Source organism: Pseudorca crassidens, chromosome 12, assembly GCF_039906515.1.
Source record: "Pseudorca crassidens isolate mPseCra1 chromosome 12, mPseCra1.hap1, whole genome shotgun sequence".
Lineage (NCBI taxonomy): Eukaryota > Metazoa > Chordata > Mammalia > Artiodactyla > Delphinidae > Pseudorca > Pseudorca crassidens.
The window spans coordinates 74,832,210-74,852,143 of NC_090307.1; the positions used below are offsets into that span (position 1 = coordinate 74,832,210).

Here is a 19,934-nt window from a genome sequence, read left to right on the forward strand (position 1 = left end):
GACCCCCCCCACCCTCGGGCGAACCGGGGGGCTGCAAGCCACGGGCGGGCGGTCGAGCGAGAGGAAGCAACAAAGACAGGCTGCAGCTGGGGCCGGCGAGAGGAGCCGTGGTCCCCGGGCTCCTGGCGCGGGCAGAGAGGGCGCCCAGGGGAGCTGCAGCCCCGAGCGGGACCCCGAGGGGAGGCGCAGCGCCGCCCGCCGGACGCTGTGAGCACAGGCCTCCGGCGAGGATGCGCCGCCTGAGCGCCCGCGCGGCCCGGATCCCGGGCGGGCACGACCCCCGCTGAGCCGAGAGAACCCCAACCCCCGACTTCGGACGGCGTGGGCCGGCGCCTGGATAGACCACACCGACAGCGTCTCTTCCCACCCGGAGAGAGGCATCGGCCCCCAAAGGGGGCTTCCTCAGGCAGCCGCTGCCGCCTCTGCCACCTCTGCATGGCTGCGACCCGGCGAGCGGAGAGTCGTAGCCGCTGAGACCTGGTGCCCTTCGACGGCCTGGCTGATTAGGTGAGTTCCGCGGGGCGGGGTTCCGGGATGAAGCTGGGGGCACTCTCTGGCGTCGGGGCAGCCAGATTGGAAATAAAGAGGCCCTGGGCTGTTGGCGATCCTGAAGCAGCAGTGGCCCTTGTCTGCCCCTTTCCCCCCGCGCACAACTTGTCTAGACCGGCCTGTCGGCCAGAGTGGACACGGGGGGCTCGTTGTGAGGACTCCGGCAGAGCCCTGGGTGGGGCGTCTGCCGGAGAGGAAAGGTCACCCCACCCCTAAAGCCAACAGACAAAGGTAGCAGCTCAGTCATCCGAAAATTCCCCGGGAGTTCTCGCGTCTTAGAGTGGTTGGGGGAGCACCCAGGATGGGACACCTTGGGCTTCTCCCGAGTAGCCTCTGAAATCTTCAAGGGACATTAGCTCAGAGGGGGACGTGGTGTCCCGACCATGCAGGTGGCTGCGTTGAGGATTGTGCCCTCTGAGGCTGCACTGTAGCAGGGTTCACCTTACCGCCGCGTTCCTACAAAGAGCTCGCAGGGACGATGGTTTCCCCAGTGGGGTCACGGCGTGACGTCACTGCCAGACCTCTGACGTCGCTGCGGTTGCCGTGGCGACGCGACTTGTCCTGACCCAAGGCCGGAGGGGGCGGGGTCGCGGTAACCTGGAGCGAGGCTGGATGCCTTTGAGTAGTGGAGGGGTGAAAGCAGACTTCCCCCACCTCCAACTGCAGTCCTCTGACCTAAATCCCCAGCGCCCCAATGGGGTGGGGGAGGGAGGCAGTGCCAGCTGTCCCTGCTGATGCTCCTCCCCCCAAAGACAGGTGTTTAGCTTTGCCCATATAGCCTGGCAGTGCCTGGGGGCGCAGGACTCCCAAGCAGAGCAACTTTCTGCTTTCAAAAGGGGATGCTACAGAGGAGAGCTCCCTGAACCCCAACCAGCAGGCTGAAGTTCCCAGGGTCCCCAGAGTGATGTGGGCCCCCAGCCTTAAAGCAGGCTACTTCTGCTCAGGGAAACAGGGGTGACCCACCCCCAGTCAGGGAAGGTGCAGAGGAGCTGCTGCTTGCTGCCCCTCCAGTCCACGGGTTCCCCCTGCTGCTCGACCCCAAGATGGCAGGGCCTTGCCCAAGCCTGAACTCCCGACTGCCCCACTCTCCTCTTGGTGTTTAAGATGATTTGACAAGCACAGTGTGGTGCTCATTAAGTGAATGGAGGATAAGTCAGGCCCATCAGTGCCAAGGTCTGAATAAGCGTGCCCCTGCCAGGGGCCAGCTTTGATGGGGGTCAGGCAGCAGTCCTCTCTTCCCCGCCACACCCCAGCCCTGGCCCTGTTCCTTGTGAAGGCCCAGAGCAGCATTCTGCTGCTGGCTCTTTGATTCCTCTTCTAAGTTCCTTCCAGCAGTTGCTGCCGGTGTCGGATGTGGGTGAAACTGCTGTGATCACATTTCTAGGAAAAGGTTAGAGAACTGTGTCATTGCTTAAGCGGTGCGGGGTGGAGTGACAGCAGAGGGGAGTGTGTGTGGGTCATTATGAGAAGCCAGGCCCCAGTCTCTACGTAGTGAGCTTTTTCTCCCCCGCCCCGTTCTCCTACCAGGCTATCTAGCTAGATTTAACAGGTCGATAAGTATCAGTGGAGCTGCTTTGGGGGGCTTGGCAGGGAGATGATATTTCCAGCTGAAATGGTGTCGTTAAACACACAGGCTTCCAAGGACAGAGCAACGGCAGATGGGGGTAGAAGCGGGAGAGGTGGGCAGAAGGGCTGTTTGCGCTGCCTCTAGAAGCTTCCCAGTTTAGAAACAAACTCGGAGTGCGCGCCAGAGATCCACAAACACAGGCAGTCGGAGGTCCTCCGTGGAGTATTTACACTTCCACAGCCAAGGCGGAGGGAGAGGCTGTCAGAATTGGGCAATTCCTTCTGTTCCCTTCCCTGGGCTTGGCAATAGCACCAGGCAACAAGCAGGAGGGAGTGCCAGCTTACCCGGCGTCTCCTACGTGCCTGGCATTTTACAGGATCTCAGTTACTCTTTGGAGTAGCTTATGTGCTGTGGCCCATTTTACAGATGAGGAAATTGAGGCTCAAACAGAGGAAGCAACAGGCTACAGGTGCTCAGCCAGGCAGCTGCAGAGGCTCAGCTCTGAACTGCCTTGGCTCCTGAGTCCCCAGGTCTTCCCACCCCCTTCCATGGGTGGAGGGAGGCACCCCCACTTGTTGGACAAGGGTCCCTGTAAGACTCAGGGGCCATCTGCTATGGAGGCACTGTGATGCCTTCCCACACTGAAACCCGGGTTTGAATCCTGCTTCCCCATTACCTACAGGACAGTGTTGAGCAGAGTAGCAACTTGTGTCCTGGCCTTGTGAGCAGCCTGTTCCCCTCACCCCCAGCACCCCTTTCTCCAATACTGGGGTAAGAAAGGTATGGCATGAAACCTGCCTTCCAGGAAGGGTCAAGAGAGCCAGCCCTAGGCTCCTTGTCACCTGCCCCTCTGGGCTTACCTCGGGGAGGGGTGTGAGTCTGCCCTCAGCCATTCTGGGCACCCTCTTGGTTGGCCCTCAGCTGGTGGGGAAGTCAAGGATGTTGATGGGGCAATGACAACTTTGGCTCCCAACCCAGCCTGAGGGTCAGGAAGGGCCCTATAACATGGTACCATGTGAGTCTCAGAAAGGACACATAGAGACCTGCCAGGCAGGGGAGTGGAAAGGTGTTCTGGGCATTAGGAGTGGCCGTGTAGCAAGCCTGAGTGCTGGAGTGTGCTGCTGAGGGGAAGAGGTGGCCCTGGGGTGGGTGTGTCCTGGAGGCTGAGGTGATGGGAGAGATTTAAGCAGGGAGAGGATCCAGTGAGGGCTCCCTTGACAGTGACGGAGACCCTGGACATCCCTTCCAGTCCGGGGCAGGTGGAGGGGGGTGTGTGGAAACCTTCTCAACTCTCTGAGCAGTCTCCTCTCTCAAGGTTAGCTCCCTACCTTCCACCCGCAGTAATCCTTATCACAGGTCTAATTCCATATAAGCTCACCCACCCCCTATCCCTTCTGAGCTTCACAGTTGCTCTGGACCGGGGCTGCACTGGGCTGGGTTTCTTAATGCCCAGTGGCTCGTGATTAAGAGCCAGGCTGTGGAGTGGGTCCACCTTGTTGGCTGTGTGACCTTGGGTGAGTAGCTTTGCCTCTCTGAGCCTCAGTTTCCTCATCTGTGAGAAGAAGCAGATAATAGCATCCACTGCCCAGCCTCGTGTTAGGGATTCAGTGAGGGCTGAGCACAGACGATGGCATACCATAAGCACTCCATAAATGCACATTCTCATGGCCACTGGTAGCCTTATCCTCAGAACAGGGCCTTGAATGGCTCTCCCAGTCCCTCTTGGAGCCAAAGATCAAAGACCCTAGGGCAGGTCAGGGACCCCCACCCTTCCAGCTGCCTGTGCTGTGTCTCCCACCCACCTTCCCAGAGCACCCCACGTGGTGAGCACACGTGGCTCCCATGTGAGCCCTTGGGGGCCTGGGACCTGGCCAGGGGCCCCCCCTGCCCAATCTCCCTTCTGCCCTCTCCGCCTTCCAGTCCCTCACAAACCGGAGGAAGCTAGCGGAGCAGCTCATATTCAAGGACCGTAATTCAATCGGGCGGCGGAGATTCCTCTGGGCTCCGGGGCGGGGGTGAGAACGGGGAGGCGCACACAAAAGGGCCGCCTTATTACCTCCCGCGGGCCGGGGATTGCTGCTCTCCCCCAGCAGCGGCCGGAGCCGCCTTTATTGTGTTAACCCATTTGCGTGTCAAGAGCTATTGTGCGCTTTCTCTGCCTGTGGGGGGCGGGCTGCGGGAGGAGGGCTGCGCGCCGGCCGGTCACCTCTGCGGGCGCCGCCCACCGCCCTGATTGGTTGCTAAGTGATTTGCATCCAAGGTAATCACTTTTATCTCAGAAGGATGTCGACTATAATTATAAGCTACTGACATCTTTTGAAATCTGCCTAATGACTATTTTAGTCTGCACGGGCTGGGGGTGGGGAGGGGGATTCTGGAGGCTGGAGGGGTGGGGTGAGGGAGGAGGCTGGAAGGGGGAGGGATTCCTTCCACCTGGGCCGTTGGTTGGTTTGTTAGTTGAAAAATATCTGAATACCTACTGCGTGCCTGGAACAAAAGGCGGGGTGGGGGTGGGCGGGTTGCATTCCTAGGGGCGGAGTTAGTACCATTTTAGAGATGGGAAAAACAGAGGTCCAGGGGATGAGCCACCTGCCCAGAATTATACACCCAATAAGTGGTCAGTCGGGACCTAAGTCTCTCTGACCCTAAATTCACGCGCTGGCCACTGGAGTGGAGTGTAGACAGACATAATAATAGTAATCATTCCTGTCTGATACCTCCCAGCGTTTATGTCATAGCCCTAAGAAATGCAAATGCTATTACTACCCCCATTTGACCAGGGAGGAAACAGGGGCACAGAGAGATTACATTACTACCCAAGGTCACACAGCCAGGGAGGGGCAGAAGTGTGAGATCTGTTGATGGCCAGAAATAGGGGTGCAGCGTGGGCAGTGAGAAGGGTGAAAGGGCAGGCATGGGTTCCAGCTCCCCTCTCCCTCACCCCTTTGTGTTTCCATTTGGTAAACAATGGGCATCAGCCTGGGTTGAGGGCACCCTGCTGGCCACTGTCTGGGTGGCAAAGCTCTAAGGAATCAGATGGCCTGCAGCCTCCATGGGGAGTAAGATGAGTCTGCAACTGACTCGAATTATAGACAGAGCCAGAGCAGGGCTGGAGGAGAGACACTGAGGAGGGGAAGGAGGCTGGTCGTGGAGGGCTTCCTGCAGAGGAGGCTTTTGCTCTGGGCCCTGAGGACTGGGTGGATCTGCCCAGTATGGAGTGAATGGGGATGTCACTAGGAGGGAGTTTGAGAACCCAGGGGCATGACCAAAGGGGCAGGGGGAGCTTATAAGAGGGCAGAGGTAAAAGGGAGTTAAGCTAGGAGGATGTGCAGTTAAGCTAGGAGTGTTGCGCTAAGTACCTGACCTGTCCAGGGGAAGAGCAGCCAGAAGCCAGTGAAGGTGTCTGGCAGGGAGGGGTGCAATACGATCTGGGTGCCCGTAGGCCAGTCTGGCAGCCTCTGTAGGGGCTTGGGCGTTGCAGACTGGGATGAACCTTGGCTCCATTCTCGCTGGCTGTGTGTCCTCAGACAAGTCACTTTGCCTCTCTGGGCCTCACTTGCCTCATCTGTTCAAGGGCGTAATAGCAGTTTTCTCACAGGCTTGTGGGTGGGATGAGCTTGAGTGTGCGGAGTGCTTGGGGGAGCTTGACTGAGCCTTTCCGAGCTAGGTGGGCTCAGGCCCAGGACCCAGCCAGTCATCCTGGCCTCACAACAAACCAGCATCCCGGCCACAGCAGCTGTTTGGGGCCCTGGGAGCCCCTGCCATTGTGCAGAGGGCACAGGGGACAAAGGCCTGGGAGGTCAGGGGGTAAGGCCGAGGCTGGCTGTGAACAGGTTCCTGAGGATGGGGACTTAATGACTCAGAACTTACTGACCTAAAGTCTGTGGGGCAGGGGGCCGAGGAGGGGGAGGAGGAGGGAGGTCCAGCCACCAGCTGTCTGCTCCAGGGTTCGCTGCCAAGGCAGGGGCAGCTGCCCCGCAGGGTCCAGGCCTGAGCTTGGCACTGGGAGAGGCAGAGGTGGCAGAGCCTCCTGGCCTGCAGTCCCCAGGCCTGAACTGGGGGCTCGGCTTTGCCCCTCAGCATCTGCGTGACCTCAGTCTCCTCATCTGTCAGATGGGCCAGAGGTCCACTTTGGAGGGCAGCTGTGAGGTTTGGCAGGAACCGACAGCAAGCGGGCAATATACAGGAACTGCTATTTTTGCTCTTTATTCATCCGTTCATTCCGGGAGATTCACCGCTCTGTGCTAGGCTCCCTGCCAGAAGCTGGGGATGCAAAGATGAACAAGCCCAGTTGCCTTGAGAGGTGGTGAGGCTTTAGACACACCATCACAGTATAGTGGGTAGGTCGCCACAATATAGGAATTCACAGTGTGCAGGCACTGTGCCAGAGGCAGGGTGACAGCAATGAACAAGCCAGATATGGCCCCTTCCCTCTGGGGCCCCCAGTCTTTCAAAAGCATGCTAGGAAATCAGAGGTGGAAATGACTACTTCGAGCTGTAGTATTCAGGGAGGGCTCCCTGGAGGAGGAGGCACTTTCTATTGCTAGCTTTGGGGGCTTCTGTCTAAACACCATCACCTATTATGGGAATCACAGGACACGGCTGGTGTCTGCTGTGTACCAGACAGAGCTTTCCGCTTCGGCAACCACATCCTCATGTGGTTCTGGGAAGGGTGTTTTTGTCCCTGTTTGTAAATGGAGAAACTGAGACTCAGCAAGGTTTTGTCCCTGTTGTGTAAATGGTGAAACTGAGGCTCAGCCCAGGGCCACATGGCAGGTCAGCAGAATCCCCTTCGTTATCCACACAAGCTTTTGCCTGTCCTCTGCCTGTGAGGGTGCTGGGCTGGGTGGGGCTGTCACAGGAGGATCCTTGGGCAGGAGCTAAGGGGACCAGTTCTGGGCCAGCTGTTGCTTTCATGAGCTCACGACCTTGAGCAGTTCACCCTCCACTCTAGCCTGGCCTCAGCCGTGTCCTTTGTAAGATGTCAAGGAGAGCAGATCCGTGGCAGGTCTGGCTTGCTTTACACTGCTGTGCCCTTGGCAGACATTGCCAGTCAGTTGCTGCCCTCTTCCCCCGCTGAGTTCTTCCCCTGACCTTGGGTTCTTGCCAGGGAGGGCTCTGGGCAGGTGGCACCAGTCAGTCAGTGGGGCCTATGTGCTGAAGCCTGCTTGCCTGCCTGGCCTCAATAAGCTCAGGGGTCCCTTTAGCCCATCTTTGCACGGTTCAGAGGACCAGGGTACCAGAGCGAGGGATTTCTGGGGAATCTCCTCTGAGGATATGGGTTGTTCTTCAGCCATGAAGACTGTTGAGGTGTGAGAGTCTGTTACCTTCCTCCAACTCCCAGAGTTGCACAGCCCATCACATGCTCAGCATGGAGTGCTGTAAGCAGATTGCAGATGCTTTCAGTCTGGATAATAATAATAGCATTTATTGAGCTCTTCCTGAGAGCCAGGTCCTTCCTGGGCACCCTCTCATTCATATTCCCCAGAGCACCTGCAGTGTGCCTCTCAGCACTCCTAGGAAGAAGTCTTAACCCATTTTAGAGATGTGGAAACTGAGGCTAAGAGCCATTAAGCAGAGCAGGGTTACATACTTAGTGGCTGAGCTGGCATTCAAATCCATGTCTTGAAGTCCACAGCCTAGGACAGACCGGGCAGCCTTCCTGGAGGAGGTGTCATTAAAGGCCAAGGCTTTAAAGGCTGGTGGACTTCTGACAGGCAGAGCTGGGCCTTCTGGGAAAGGGAAGGGTGTCCTTTTAGGTGAAGGGAACAGCATGAGAAGCAGCTCAGAGGCCACAGGCAAGAGTGTTTAGGTTGAGGGACTAGTGTATGGCTGGATGTGGCTGGAATGTTGGGGGGGACGGGGCTGTGGAGGAGACTGTGGTGGTCTTGGCATTTAGACTCTGCCCTCCCGTAGTAGGGAACTATGGCAGATCTTGGAGCACAGGAATGATCCAGTCTTGTCTAAGTGTATTTATTCAGCGCCTCCATGAACCCAGGGTGAGGTCAGCTGGTGCTTGGGGCTACCTCTGGTCTACTGGAGGCTTCAGCCTAGAACCTTGCCTGGCACATAGTAGGTAGGCATCCAAGAAATGTTTGTTGAATGAATCAATGAATGAAAATGCTTACCGGGTTGAAACGCTCCTGGTGTCCCTGTGGGCCCAGCTGCAAGGAGGAGAGAGGCCAGTCTCTCTCTCCAGGAAAAGTTGAACACCAGGCCTGGGGGTGAGGGCTGGGGGAGGGAACCAGGCAGGTACCTGGGGCAGGGACTTCCCGCCTTCCCCAACCCTGCTGCGTGTCCCCAAAGCCCTCCTAGACCTTTCCACAGGGCTGTCCGCCCTCCTCACCACCAGGCGTGGCAGGCAGCCTGGACCCAGCGCTTGGTGGGGATAAAAGATGAAGGTTCGTGACCATTTTTTAACTCAATAAAGGGAGAGACAAGCTGCAGGCTGCAGGCCGGAGATATAATTAGTTCACAGCAGTGGCGCTTTCTTGATTTAGCTTCTAAGAGAACAAGACAAGGATGTTATACCCAATTAGCAGTAACATCCAGTCGGGGCCTCAATAGGTGAGATAACAAGCTATTTTTATGACTTTTCTTTCCCAGCTTGGAGGGGGTGAGGGGAAAGGGGTATCGGGGCCTTATTTCTTTTCATCGGGGAACAATTATTAGTGAACGCGGGATTTCCCAAAGCCAAATGATGCATTTATTAAACCAAATTAAGCAGGCATGCCAGCGTGGCAGCTGGGGTGGCATTTTGAGGCCAGGACTAGTGGAAGGGGTGCAGGCCCCTCACCTCCACTTTGGAAACCCTTGGAAATGGCTCCAAATGCAGAGGGTCCCTTGGTGTGGCAAGGGGAAGCCCAGGCCCTTGAGATATTCTTAGTGACTGCCTCGATTTCCCTACCTGCTTCGAAGAGGTACAAAGAGGCTTTGCCAGTTCCCCCGGGGATGAGGAAGGAGCCAGTTCTGGCCCGCGGCAGCTCTTCCTGGCACCACCTGATACCCTTTCTGCCAACTGGGCCAGAGGTTCTGGCTCCTCAGCCTTGAACCTGGCATTGCACTCTGCCCGCTGGACCCCCATTACGGCTCGTGCTGCCCGACCACACTCCTGCCTGTCCTGGGTCCCAGCCCCAGTCTCTGGCAGGGGCTGAGTGGTGATTACCTCCCCCCCTCCCCCCTCATTACCCACACAGCCGGGGCACCCAGCACTGGCCAAGTCTCCGCTGGGTAGGGGAGCCCTGCCAAGCCCCACCCCAGCTGCCTGGCCATACTCCGACTCCTGGCGAGGGCTGGGGGATGCCCAGAGAGGGAGCTGGCATGGCTGTCTCAACACACCATCATCTTGGGCCACAAGCCCAGAGCAGGTTCGTGGGCCTGCAACCGTCCTGCAGAATGTGGCCCCGCCCTGCCCCAAGTCCCGTCTCCCCGTCAGCGTGGAGCCCCGTGCTTGTGGCTCACACAACTGACAAATCCAGCCATGCAAAGTGGGAGTTTAATTGCAAACAGTTTTTATGGATCATGGGCCCATCTGTGCCACCATATGCAAAAGGGAAAAAAAAAATTCCCATAAAAAAGAAAAAACGTCTCTCCCTGCCCCATCCCCCCAGACTGACTCCAAAAGAAACATTTGCCAGGGTTTTTCTGGCTGGAGCCAAGCATGGAGCTGGGATCCACCCTGGGGGCTTCCTTTAGTGTGGGCCTGGCAAAGTCAGGGGGCTAGGCGGGGCGGGGTTGAGCAGGCCCCGTGGGGCCTGACTGCTGAGACGAGGCTTTTTTGGCCTCAGCAAACTGCCAGAAGTTCCTGAACCCACTGGGTTTTCTCTGGGCTCCGGGCCTTTGCACATGCCGTGGAGCTGTCCAAGTATCTGCTGTTCTTTCTTGGCATGGAATGGGCATTGCGCAGTATCGATGCAAATGTGGGCACGAGTGGGGCTCCTGGAACGAGGCGCCTCTTCTTCCGTTTCTAGCCCAGGAAATGCAGCCCCAGGAATTCATTTCCCGCAGGCTGCCCAGGCCTCACAGACTCCACTCTTCCCATTGGTCCTGACCACCTGGCATGGTTCCCAGCCCGGCTGGGCCGATGAGCCCTGTCCATGGGGTCAGCGCTCCTTGGGACCTCAGGAGGGGCTGAGTGGGCTGGTCATCTGAGAGCACTCACCTCTGGGGCAGCCTGCTAGGGTTCTGTTGCCGCACCACCTCATCCCAGCTGGGGGATGTCAGACTGTTGTTTTTTTCCCCTCCATGCCTCAGTTTTTTCCTCTGTAAAATGGGGATAAGAACTAGACGCGATACTGCATGTGAAAAGCTTCTGTTATCTGTCTGTCATATCTCTTCCCCAAGTGAAGGTCTTTGTTCACTGATGTCTTCCCAGGTTCCTAATCAGGACACTCGATGTTTATTGAATGAATGTCAGCGAGTGAATGAATGCATGCATGAGTGAGTGAAGTATTTGGAGGACTCTCTGGGGAGGGAATGAGACACAGGCTCCAGGCCAGCCAGAAACTCAGGGTTTTTACACCCTTTCTATTGGAGTCTAGAAACCACTCTGCAAACTGTGGGGATTATGAGTTCCATTCTACTGATGGGGAAAACTGAGGCCCAGAGAGAGCCAGGGCCTCTCCCAAGGTCATGCAGCTGGAAAGAGGCCCGAGTTGGGACCGGAACTCTGATCTGACCATGTTCCTCGCCCTCACATTGTAGGTGAGGAAGGTTAGACCCAGAGTGGGGAAGGGATTCAGCCAAGGTCACACGGCAAGGAAACAGCAGGCAGCGTTTGTGGGGTCCTTCCTAGTCCCTTGTAAACTGAGGAAACTCAGCCCCTCCAGCCTCGGAGCCAGGCCAGCCAAGTGTGCTGCTCCTCCCTCCTCCCCTGCCCTCCAGCTCCCCCAGGTCTGCACCAGGATCCCTGTGCCAGTGGGTTTCCCCATCAACTTCACCAACTGGCAGCTCCAGGCCGCATGCTGGGGTCCTGGTGCCTGAGGCCCGGTACTTGGGGCAGCCCTCCTGCAACAGGTAGCGGGGAAAAGGGGACCCCTGGGACCCGAGCAAGCACAGGCCAGCCAGGCCCCTGGCAGGAGCCCAGGGCAGACACCAGGCAGCCCATTCCCCACCTGGCAGTGATCACCAGCTCCCGTTGTAATCATTAGAACTATTAGAAGGAAACGTTCGCTTGAAGCAAATGTCAGGCGCCGAGTTGTGCTTTGTAAACGCTCACAATTAATGCCAATCAGGGCCGGAAAAAAGCCGGCCCGGAATCCTGTCTGTTTCATCTCATTTGTCAGCTGGTGCCGCTCCGTGTTGCACATTTTCATACAATTGCTATAAACATAAAAGGGAAACTCCACAGTGTTCCCGGGCGCCCGGATGGTGCACGCCGGCTTAATTACTTGGAATTCTGCTGTTCACTTGGCCGCCCCGCGCCCATGGAAGGGAGACAGGGGCACTTTGTGTTGGCAGGATGCGGGCTCCTGGGGGTCAGCCAGGGAGATGGGTCAGGCGCCCGGCCCGGGTCTCCGGCCATACCCTTCACAGGCTGAGGATGACTGTGAAGCAAGAAAAAAAAAAAAAAAAACGCCTAAAATACGTCTGCAAAATCCTCAAGGAGAAAAGAGGGGCTCAGTGTTCACCAGACTTTGGCTTTGAATCCCATCTCCTAGAATGATCCATCAGGTTTATTGCCCTCCCCCTGCATGCCAGGCCCTGTGCCACTTGCCAGCCGGGCCTCAGTTTCCCCACCTGTGAGTTGGGGGTCATAGCCCAGTAGGTCGGGATTTCAGGCTGGCTGGGGCCAAGCTCCGGGCTGCAGGCATGAAGTAGGCTTTTTCTCATTTAGTTGTTACATGGACCCTTTGAGGGTGGGCTGCTCTTCTTAGCAACAGGGAGTGTGAGGCCCGGAGTCTCACAGCCAGAAGTGGTGGAGCCAGGATTGCTGGACTCCAGAGCCCACCCTGCTGTGCCCTCCCAGGGTAACTGTAGGGTCAGAAGGAGATGATGGAGCTAAAAGTCCCAGCACACAGTAGGTGTTTTCATAAACAGTAGCTGCTGTCATCCCACTGCCTGCAGATGGGCCAGGGGTAGTAAGGGGCTCAGGCCCAGGCCTGAGGGACAGCACCAAAAGACATAGACCTTGCTGGATGGAGATAGTGAGGGGAGTGGTCTATAGGGGGCTGCTGCCTGCCGCCCCCTCCCGCAGTTGCCTCTGACCTGCCTCGGAGGTGCTGGGTGCTAACTGCATGCCAGGCCCGTATACCTAACCAAACCCTCCACTGCCCAGAAAGCTGGGCAGGTTGTCATCATTGCCTCCATTGTACAGATGAGAAAACTGAGGTCCAAACTGATCTAGGGCTGCAGAGCTAGGAGGTGGGGAAGCTGGAGCCAGATTCAGGTTTAGCCACTCCAAAGCCCTTCTCATGCCTTTCCAGCCCCCTCCCCATCAGTGGCCTGGATGTGAGGCCTGGCCAACTCTACGAACCCTCCCCAGGACCCTTTTGAGCTCTCTAGCTCTCTGTGGATGGGGTCTTCTGAGGCCAGGCTGGCTCGGCAGGGACACACCGGCCTTTGTGTAGGCTTGGGCAGGCTTGGGCCAGGCGGGGCAGCCAGTGGAGTGGGGAGAGGCGGTGCAGCCCAGCCGGCCAGGAACAAATGCTCAGAGCAGGAATAGAGGCTCCTTTGTGTGGTGCTCAGTGGGGGAGGGGGTGCTGCCAGCTGCCACCCTGTGTGACCGGGGAGGCCTGAATCCTCCACAGAAGCCTGCCGCCATCCCCAAGGGACTGGCCAGGGAGCCTGTCATCTTCTCCCTGCCACCTCCTTCCACCATTATTTGCCTGCCTCTTGTTTTCTGGGGGCCCCGGCTGCTAGAGGAGCCAAGGGCAGCCATTAACCTGGTTTGCCGTGGGCCTACTGTGCGCCAGCACTGGGCCAGACACTCCACCATCCCTGCAGGTCAAGGGCAATAGTCCCACTTACAGGTGAAGACACTGAGGCTCAGGACAGGCCACTTGTCATAGTCACACAGCTGGTCCTGGGGCCAGGATTTGGCCGACTTCAAAGGCTTTTCTTCCCATGGAGTTGCCTTTTGGGCCTAGACCCAGAGCTGCAATTTGAGGTGCCGCCTCAGTTGCCGGGGTGGCCTGAGGAAGGCTGCTGGCTGTCTCTGTTGCCTGGGCAACAGGGTACCAGGCGTCCATTCCATCCCCATCCTGGCCAGGCTCTGGGCTAGCAGCTGCAGCTTTAGTGGAGACCAAGCCCAGGACCTGTTGAGGGCTGCCTTACCCATTAAACCTTCTCTGAGCTTTGATCCCCTTGGCTTAAAAATGAGAATGAAATAGAATCCACCCCTGGGAGCATCAGGGTTGCTGGGCCAGGGGGCAGGTAATGTGCCAAGCTCAGTGCCTGCACGTACTCAGGCTGCACAAACGTGGCCTGGGGTGTCCCGGCACCCCTACCACCTCCTGGGAGAGGTGAGAGGACAAGGCAGTGGGTGGGTGGCAGGGATGTGAGGGTAACTCTTAGGAGCACAAGCACATGGCAGGGATTGGCTCACTGTGTCCCTGCCGTAGCCCCATTTTGCAGGTAAGCAGACTGAGGCTCAGATAGCTGAAGTGGCTTGTCCAGGGTCCCAGGGCCCTAAGGAGCCCAGGAACACAGGGGAGGTAGCTTCCCAGAAAGCCCAGCTCTTAGTGTTTTTCTGACCCCCACCTGGCCTGCAGCCACTGACCAAGTCCCGTCTGTGATACCAGCCCTGTGGGAGGCCCAGAACCACCCACAGGAAGCCCCCAAAGGCCACTTGGCTTCCCATGGCGTAGTCCAGCAACCTGGGACCAGCTTGCATCCACCAGGTCGTTCCCTGCTCCGTGCCTTTGCTTAGGCCGGGGCTCCCAGGAAGCCCCGGGAGCGCCTTCCCCACCCCACGCTCGTGCGGGCACACTCCTGCCTTCTCTTCAGGGGTGGCTCCAACTCTCCTCTTCCCTAAAGGGCTCCAAGTCCCTCCTCTGGGCCTGTACCCTGCTCACCAATGCCACAGCCCCAAGCCTCTTTCTCCAAACTCTCCGTCCACAGTGTGGCATGTAGTAGGCCTTCAGTGAAGTCTAAACAAAGATGCAGCCCTGGCCATCAGGACCAGGTCCCTGCCTAGCCTAGTGGAAGAAACAGATACAAACAGATCAGTGACAAGGCTGCATGTCTGGGGATGGGGTCAAGTGCAGGACATCCGAGGAGCAGGCAGGTTCCACCCCAGCTCTCCCTCCTCTACCCAAGGGAGCCAACACTTCCAAGCCCTTACTATGCTCCTGAAAGCTCGGCCATCTCGGTTTAATCCTCCCAGGGCGAGGCAGGGGTTTACGGATGAGACAGGAGGCTCAGGAAGACAGATGCCGGCTGAGGTCACACAGCTTCTGTGGGCAGAGCCTCTGTTGGAGGCTTGGACCATCCGATCCCAAAGCCTGTGCCCTGCTCCCGGGTGGAAAACTCAGGTACCCACGTTGGCCAACCAGGTGACACAGTGAACAAAGCAGCTGCCACTGGGCCTCGTGGGAACGTGGGCTCCAGAGCTGCCAGCTTTAGTTTGTTTTCAAGAGAAACCAGACAATGAGAATTTTAGATGGAATTTTAGTTCTTTCCTTTTCAATACTGGCAACCATGTCACAATTTCTTTTTACTTCAACAAACAGAGCACAGAAAAGATGTTTGTGGGCAGGATTTGTACCCTTCACTGATGTGGTGTTGTCTGGGTGGCGGGAATGATGGGGCTCCCAGGATGTCTTGCCTTCCCCATCCCCGGCCAACAAGAGTCCCCAGAACCCAGTGGCAGCTCCACGCACCCCTGAAGGCACCCCCAGCCGCCGCCTTCACTGCCGGAGGCAGGAGGCAGGGCCCGAGCCCCACGAGGGCACCATCCAAACAGCTATAATCAGCGCCTCGCCAAGACTTCCAACTCACCCAATTATCCTGCGAGAGAAAAAAAACCACAAAATGAAAACAAATTAACATGTTTGCATAGAAACCGCTGCAGCAACACACACAGGCACGCACACGCACGTGCTGGCGCATGCCCCGGCGAGGCTGGGAGACACCGCTGCCACCCCTCCCCAGGCCTGGCACCCACCTGGCAGGGCTGGGCCGGGCCAGGCTGAGCCCACGGCCCAGGGCCAAAATGTGCCCTAGGCCCAGCGACCTGACTGTCCCCACACCTGGCAGGGCACTGTCTTAAGTCCACTGGCTTTCACGTTCTTCACTTTTTTGTTTTCTTTTCCAATTTAATAAATGCATGAAATTCATCGTATGCCAAAATTCAGCCTCACTGATCTGAACCCCTTTCTTCAGATGGGGAAGCTGAAGCACGTGGGTTAGTTGACCTGCCCAAGGCTGCACAGCTGGAGAGGAAGAGCTGGGGTTTGAACCTAGAGGGATCAGCCCTGGAGTCCTTGCCCACCCCTGCCCAGCGCGCTGTCTCGTTCCGAGGGCTATGTGGGTGTGGTGGTCAGGATCGCAGAGCCACGTGGAGACGAGTTCAGATCCCTGATCCGTCGGTCCCTCACTGGATGGCTTTGGGCAAGTGACTTGGCCCGCTCTGTGCCTCAGTTTCCCCTCCTGGAAGACTGGGATAATAATGGTCCCTTCCGCGGGGAGGTTAGGAGGTTCGGGAGGTGAATGACTGCAAAGTACACCTCTGGCGCCTGCCCACGGGGTGGGGTCCTTCCCAGCCCCACACCGTTCAGTTGGCCCTCCAAGGCCTGGCTTGTCAGAGGAGCCCCTGTTGGGGGCCTTTGGGCCCCGAGCCAGGCGCTGCCCTTGCCCCCGGAGCACACAGTCAAGGGGCTCAGGGGCCCTCCCTGCTGGGAAGCTGCTCGTCCTGGGAATGAGCCCTCTCCTGCGGGCTCCCTCGAAGCTCCGTCTGACCCAGGGTTGGGGTTGCGGGGCGTGCGCCTGATCCTCCCTGCTGTGTCTGATTCTTCTTCAGGTCCTCGCAGCCTGGCGCACAGCTGGCGCTCAGGCAAGGCTCTGTGACTGGAGCCACCCCCTCGCTCCCACCCCCACCTGGGCATCTCTGGGGCTTGGCCCTGGGAGTTGAAGGAGAAACTGTGCTGGAAGGACTTGGGGCTCAAGGGTCCCCAGGCCAGGGCTGCGGACGCCTCCCCAGCCCCCTCCCCCTGCCCTGCAGGACCACAGACAAATCCCTTCACCTCCGCAAGCCCCTTGCGTTCATCTCTGGTCCATGATGGTGAAAGCTGAGGGTGGACATCGCCAGCACGATGGGCACCTAGTGGGCAGTGGATTTGAAGTTGCTAAGAGGGCAACAGAGTAGCCTCTGCCCCCGATCGAGTGACAGTACTTGATCACCCGGCTTAGTCCTCACCACGACTGGGTGAGGGAGGGGAGGTTTCTAGCCCCATTTTTCAGATGGAGAAACTGAGGCCCCAAGGAACTCAGACTCAAGAGAGTCCCACTGGTAAGTGGCAGGGCTGGGGTACAAACACAGCAGTTCTGGGTTTGCGCTTTAGCCGCGGTGCTGTTTGGCCCTTCCTGGATGCCTCCGGTCCGGGGTGAAGGGGGCAGTGTCTGGCAGGTCTGGACAGTGAGGACCAGCAGGCCGCCGTCCTGGTGGTGGTGGTAGAGGGTTAACTTCATTGGCCTCAGGTTATTTGGCATCAGCTTCGGCCTACAGTCACGCCCACCACTCAGGGCCATGGTGGCCCCCTGAGGGCGGTGGCCCCCTGAGGGCGGTGACCCAGTGCCCCCCCCCCAGGGGTGGCTGGTGGGACATTGGGTGCCCACTTAGAATCCCAGCCCTACCTGGCATGGCCCTGCCACAGGCCTGAGGGTCCAGCAGACGCAGCTTCATGCCCCCACCCCACCAGCTGGCCTCAGACAAACCCTTGTCCTGTGTCCCCCGGGAGCGTGGGAGGCATGGCTGTGCCCGCACCTCTCAGGATGGGCTCAAGCTTGGGACGTGGCTTCAGCATGTGGTCGCTGCCGGCTGAAGCAGCCCCTTGCTCAGACCTGTGAGGAAGCAGCCCTACCCCTCTTCCAGAGGATTCCCAGCCCTCGCGCCTCCGGGACGCAGCTTGGGATGGGACTTGCGTGGCCCCCCACCCGACGTGCCGCTCACCCACCTGCGTTGACAAACACCCGCTCGGTTCTCTGGGGTCCCGGGTGTTCCAGACGTGCAGAGGGGTGTGTTGGATTGAAGTGGTAAACTGCGCAGTGCAACAAGGAGGGGAGAGACCCCAGGGGCCAGGGCAGATGACCAGAGAGGAGAGCTGTGAGCCCCGGGCATGCAGGGAGTGTTTGGGAAAGAAAGGCCTCAGTGTATCCTCTGTTCAGTGCGGATTTATTGAGCATCTGCTTTGTGCCTGGCCTCAGAGTGGGAAGACTAGAGCTGGGTCTGTGAGGCCCCAGGCTCGGCCGCCTCCCGGCTGTGCACCCCTGGGCAAGCCAGGCAGTCTCTCTGGACCCAGCCTCCTGCCAGGGGGCTGTGGAGAGGGTCAAGGTGGGACGACATTCAGTACGAGGTGGTTGAGAGCCAGGGAGTTCCACCCTCAGAGGTTCAAACCCCTGCCCTGCCCCACCCCTTGGGGGTAGGTGGGAGCCTCTTCGGTGGCTGTGTGTGGAGGGGGCATGGCCCCTGGCTCTGAGAGCAGAAGCTGGGGGCCGGTGGGGTACAAGAAGTAGGGAGAAAGTTCTTTTTCCTCCCCTATGACAAAAGTAATATTTCTCTTTTAGTGTTTGGAAATGACAAGTCTGATCAAGAAAAATTTGGCCATCATCCAGCTGCCCAGAGCTGGGGACTTGGTCTCACACTGGGGCCATCCTTCCCAGGTGTAGGGCACTTGGGGAGGGTCTGGTCTTGCGTGGCATGAACGGCCGTCCTGGTCAATCAGACCTCACGTGAGTCGGTGCAGGGACACGGCCAAGTCTCGCCTGGGCCCCGCACCGATCGGCACGTTCCGGCCTGGGCTTCTGGAGCCACCTGCCCGCTCGCCTGCCCACCCGGCAGCCCATTGTCTGGCGTGTAGGGGCCGGAGCAGACGTTGTTCTGCACACATCTGATCCCGTCTTTTCCACATCAGATCATTTGTAACCGTCACCAGGCGATCGGCCCTGTCGCTGATTCAATCTCGGCTTTGTGCTGTCACAGCCGTTTTTCTGCGCCGGGCTGATTTTGAAAGGAGGCCCATCTTCTGGGCCCGCTTTTCAGAAGCGGGGGGGGGGGGGGGGTCTTTATGTGTGCGTGTGTGTGTGCACGTCCCCCCCACATGTGCGCACACACACACACAGGCCTCTGCCTCTCATCAGTGAGAGTAGAATTTGGAATGAGGCAGGCAGATGAGGGCCCCAGGCTGCCACCTCCACCCCCTACCACCTGCTCACCCTGAGTACCTACTGTGTGCCCCAGTGTGCAAACACAGCAGAGTCTGTGCTCCAGTACAGGAGGTAGATGCTAAACCATTCCTCAAGAAGATCATTTCAGAGTGGTAATGACAGTGAAGGAGCTACAGTGGTGACAGGATAGTGGCCGGGGCAGAGCGTTGCCAGCTTAGACAGAGTGATCAAGGAGGGCCTCTTGGCGGAGGTGATGTTTGAGTTGAGGTGTGAACGAGGGGACGGAGCTGGCACAGAGAGTGCCACCCCATCTGAACTGAGATGTCTTCTATGTGTGAAATCCACCCCAGATTTCAAAAACTTACTATGGAAAGAAGGTCATAAAATACCGCATTAGTAATTTTTGAATACTGCTTCCATGTTGAAGTAATACTATTCTGGATATATTGGATTAAATAAACTATATTATTAAACATAATTCCCCCTGTGGGTACTAGAAAATTTATAATGACATTGTATTTCTATAGGAGAGCACTGGATCTAGAGTATTTAGGTAGAGACAAAACTGTAATTGCAGAAGCCCTGGGGTGAGACCAGGGTCGGCCTGTGAGAGGACCAGGTGCACCAGGGGAGAGTGACAGAGTGGGCAGGGAGTGAGGAAGGGGTACGCGCAGGGCCGCCGAGGATATTGCTCGAAATGCCTTGGAGGCCAGCGGGGGAGTTTTGAGTGGGGAAGGCAGTGAGTTCCATATAGGAAAGCTCAGCCTGGCCCCTGCAGGGTGGAGTGTGGAGTGAAGGGGCCCGAGTGGAGGCCTGTAGGTGATGGGGCGCATGGTGGCACCAGGGGCCTGTTGTAGAAGAGTGGTCCACAGGACCTGCTGGAAGCTGGGCTAGACCCGATATGCTACCATCTGTCTGTCTCTCCACTCCTGGATTTCGATGCCTTCCCCTCCTCCTGTCTCTCTCCCCGCCCACCTCTACCCTCCTTGGCCGCTGTCTCCCTGTCAAGTCAGTGAATTTACAGCACCCCAGCTTTGTGTCCAGGGGGTCAGTGGTTGAAATCCCTTCCGAAAAGTTATTTTTAAGAAAACAGAAATGATGACATACTTACCATAGAAGAATTATACATGCAGAGAAGCACAAAGAGGAAAAATCAGACTCCCCAGAGGCAGGGGAGGCTCCGGCCCAGCTGGGGTTTGAACCCAGGTGGTCTGGCCCCTGCACCCCAGCACTAAAACCATGGCGCCCTGTGGCCAGATGACACGGAGGGAGCTCCCCTATCAGAGAAGGGCTTAGGGACACTGCATCCCCAGCCTCGCTCATAGCAAGGGCAGAATGGGGAGACCTGGCCCACACAGAAGTGGGGTTTGCCTCTCAGGGGTTAATACTTTTATGCCCAAGTGCCCTGCCCTGTTCCCCCACCCCTGCCTGGAAGGCTCTACTGATTTCTGCCCCAGCCTGACCCCCAGAAGCATCTGTTGATCCTTGATTTAAA

At 57.8% G+C, this 19,934-nt stretch overlaps 1 protein-coding gene across 2 annotated transcripts in view; it reads left to right on the forward strand.

The window, feature by feature from the left end:
• Nucleotides 1-368: 368 nt before the first annotated feature.
• Nucleotides 369-19,934, forward strand: part of FAM222A (family with sequence similarity 222 member A) — a 54,743-nt gene continuing 35,177 nt past the window's right edge. Inside the window, exon 1 of one of the 2 annotated variants that reach the window (XM_067700517.1) lies at nt 369-507. The gene's annotated coding sequence lies outside the window, so the exon portion shown is untranslated. The remainder of the gene's footprint in view (nt 508-19,934) is intronic. The other variant, XM_067700518.1, reaches the window with a different exon arrangement.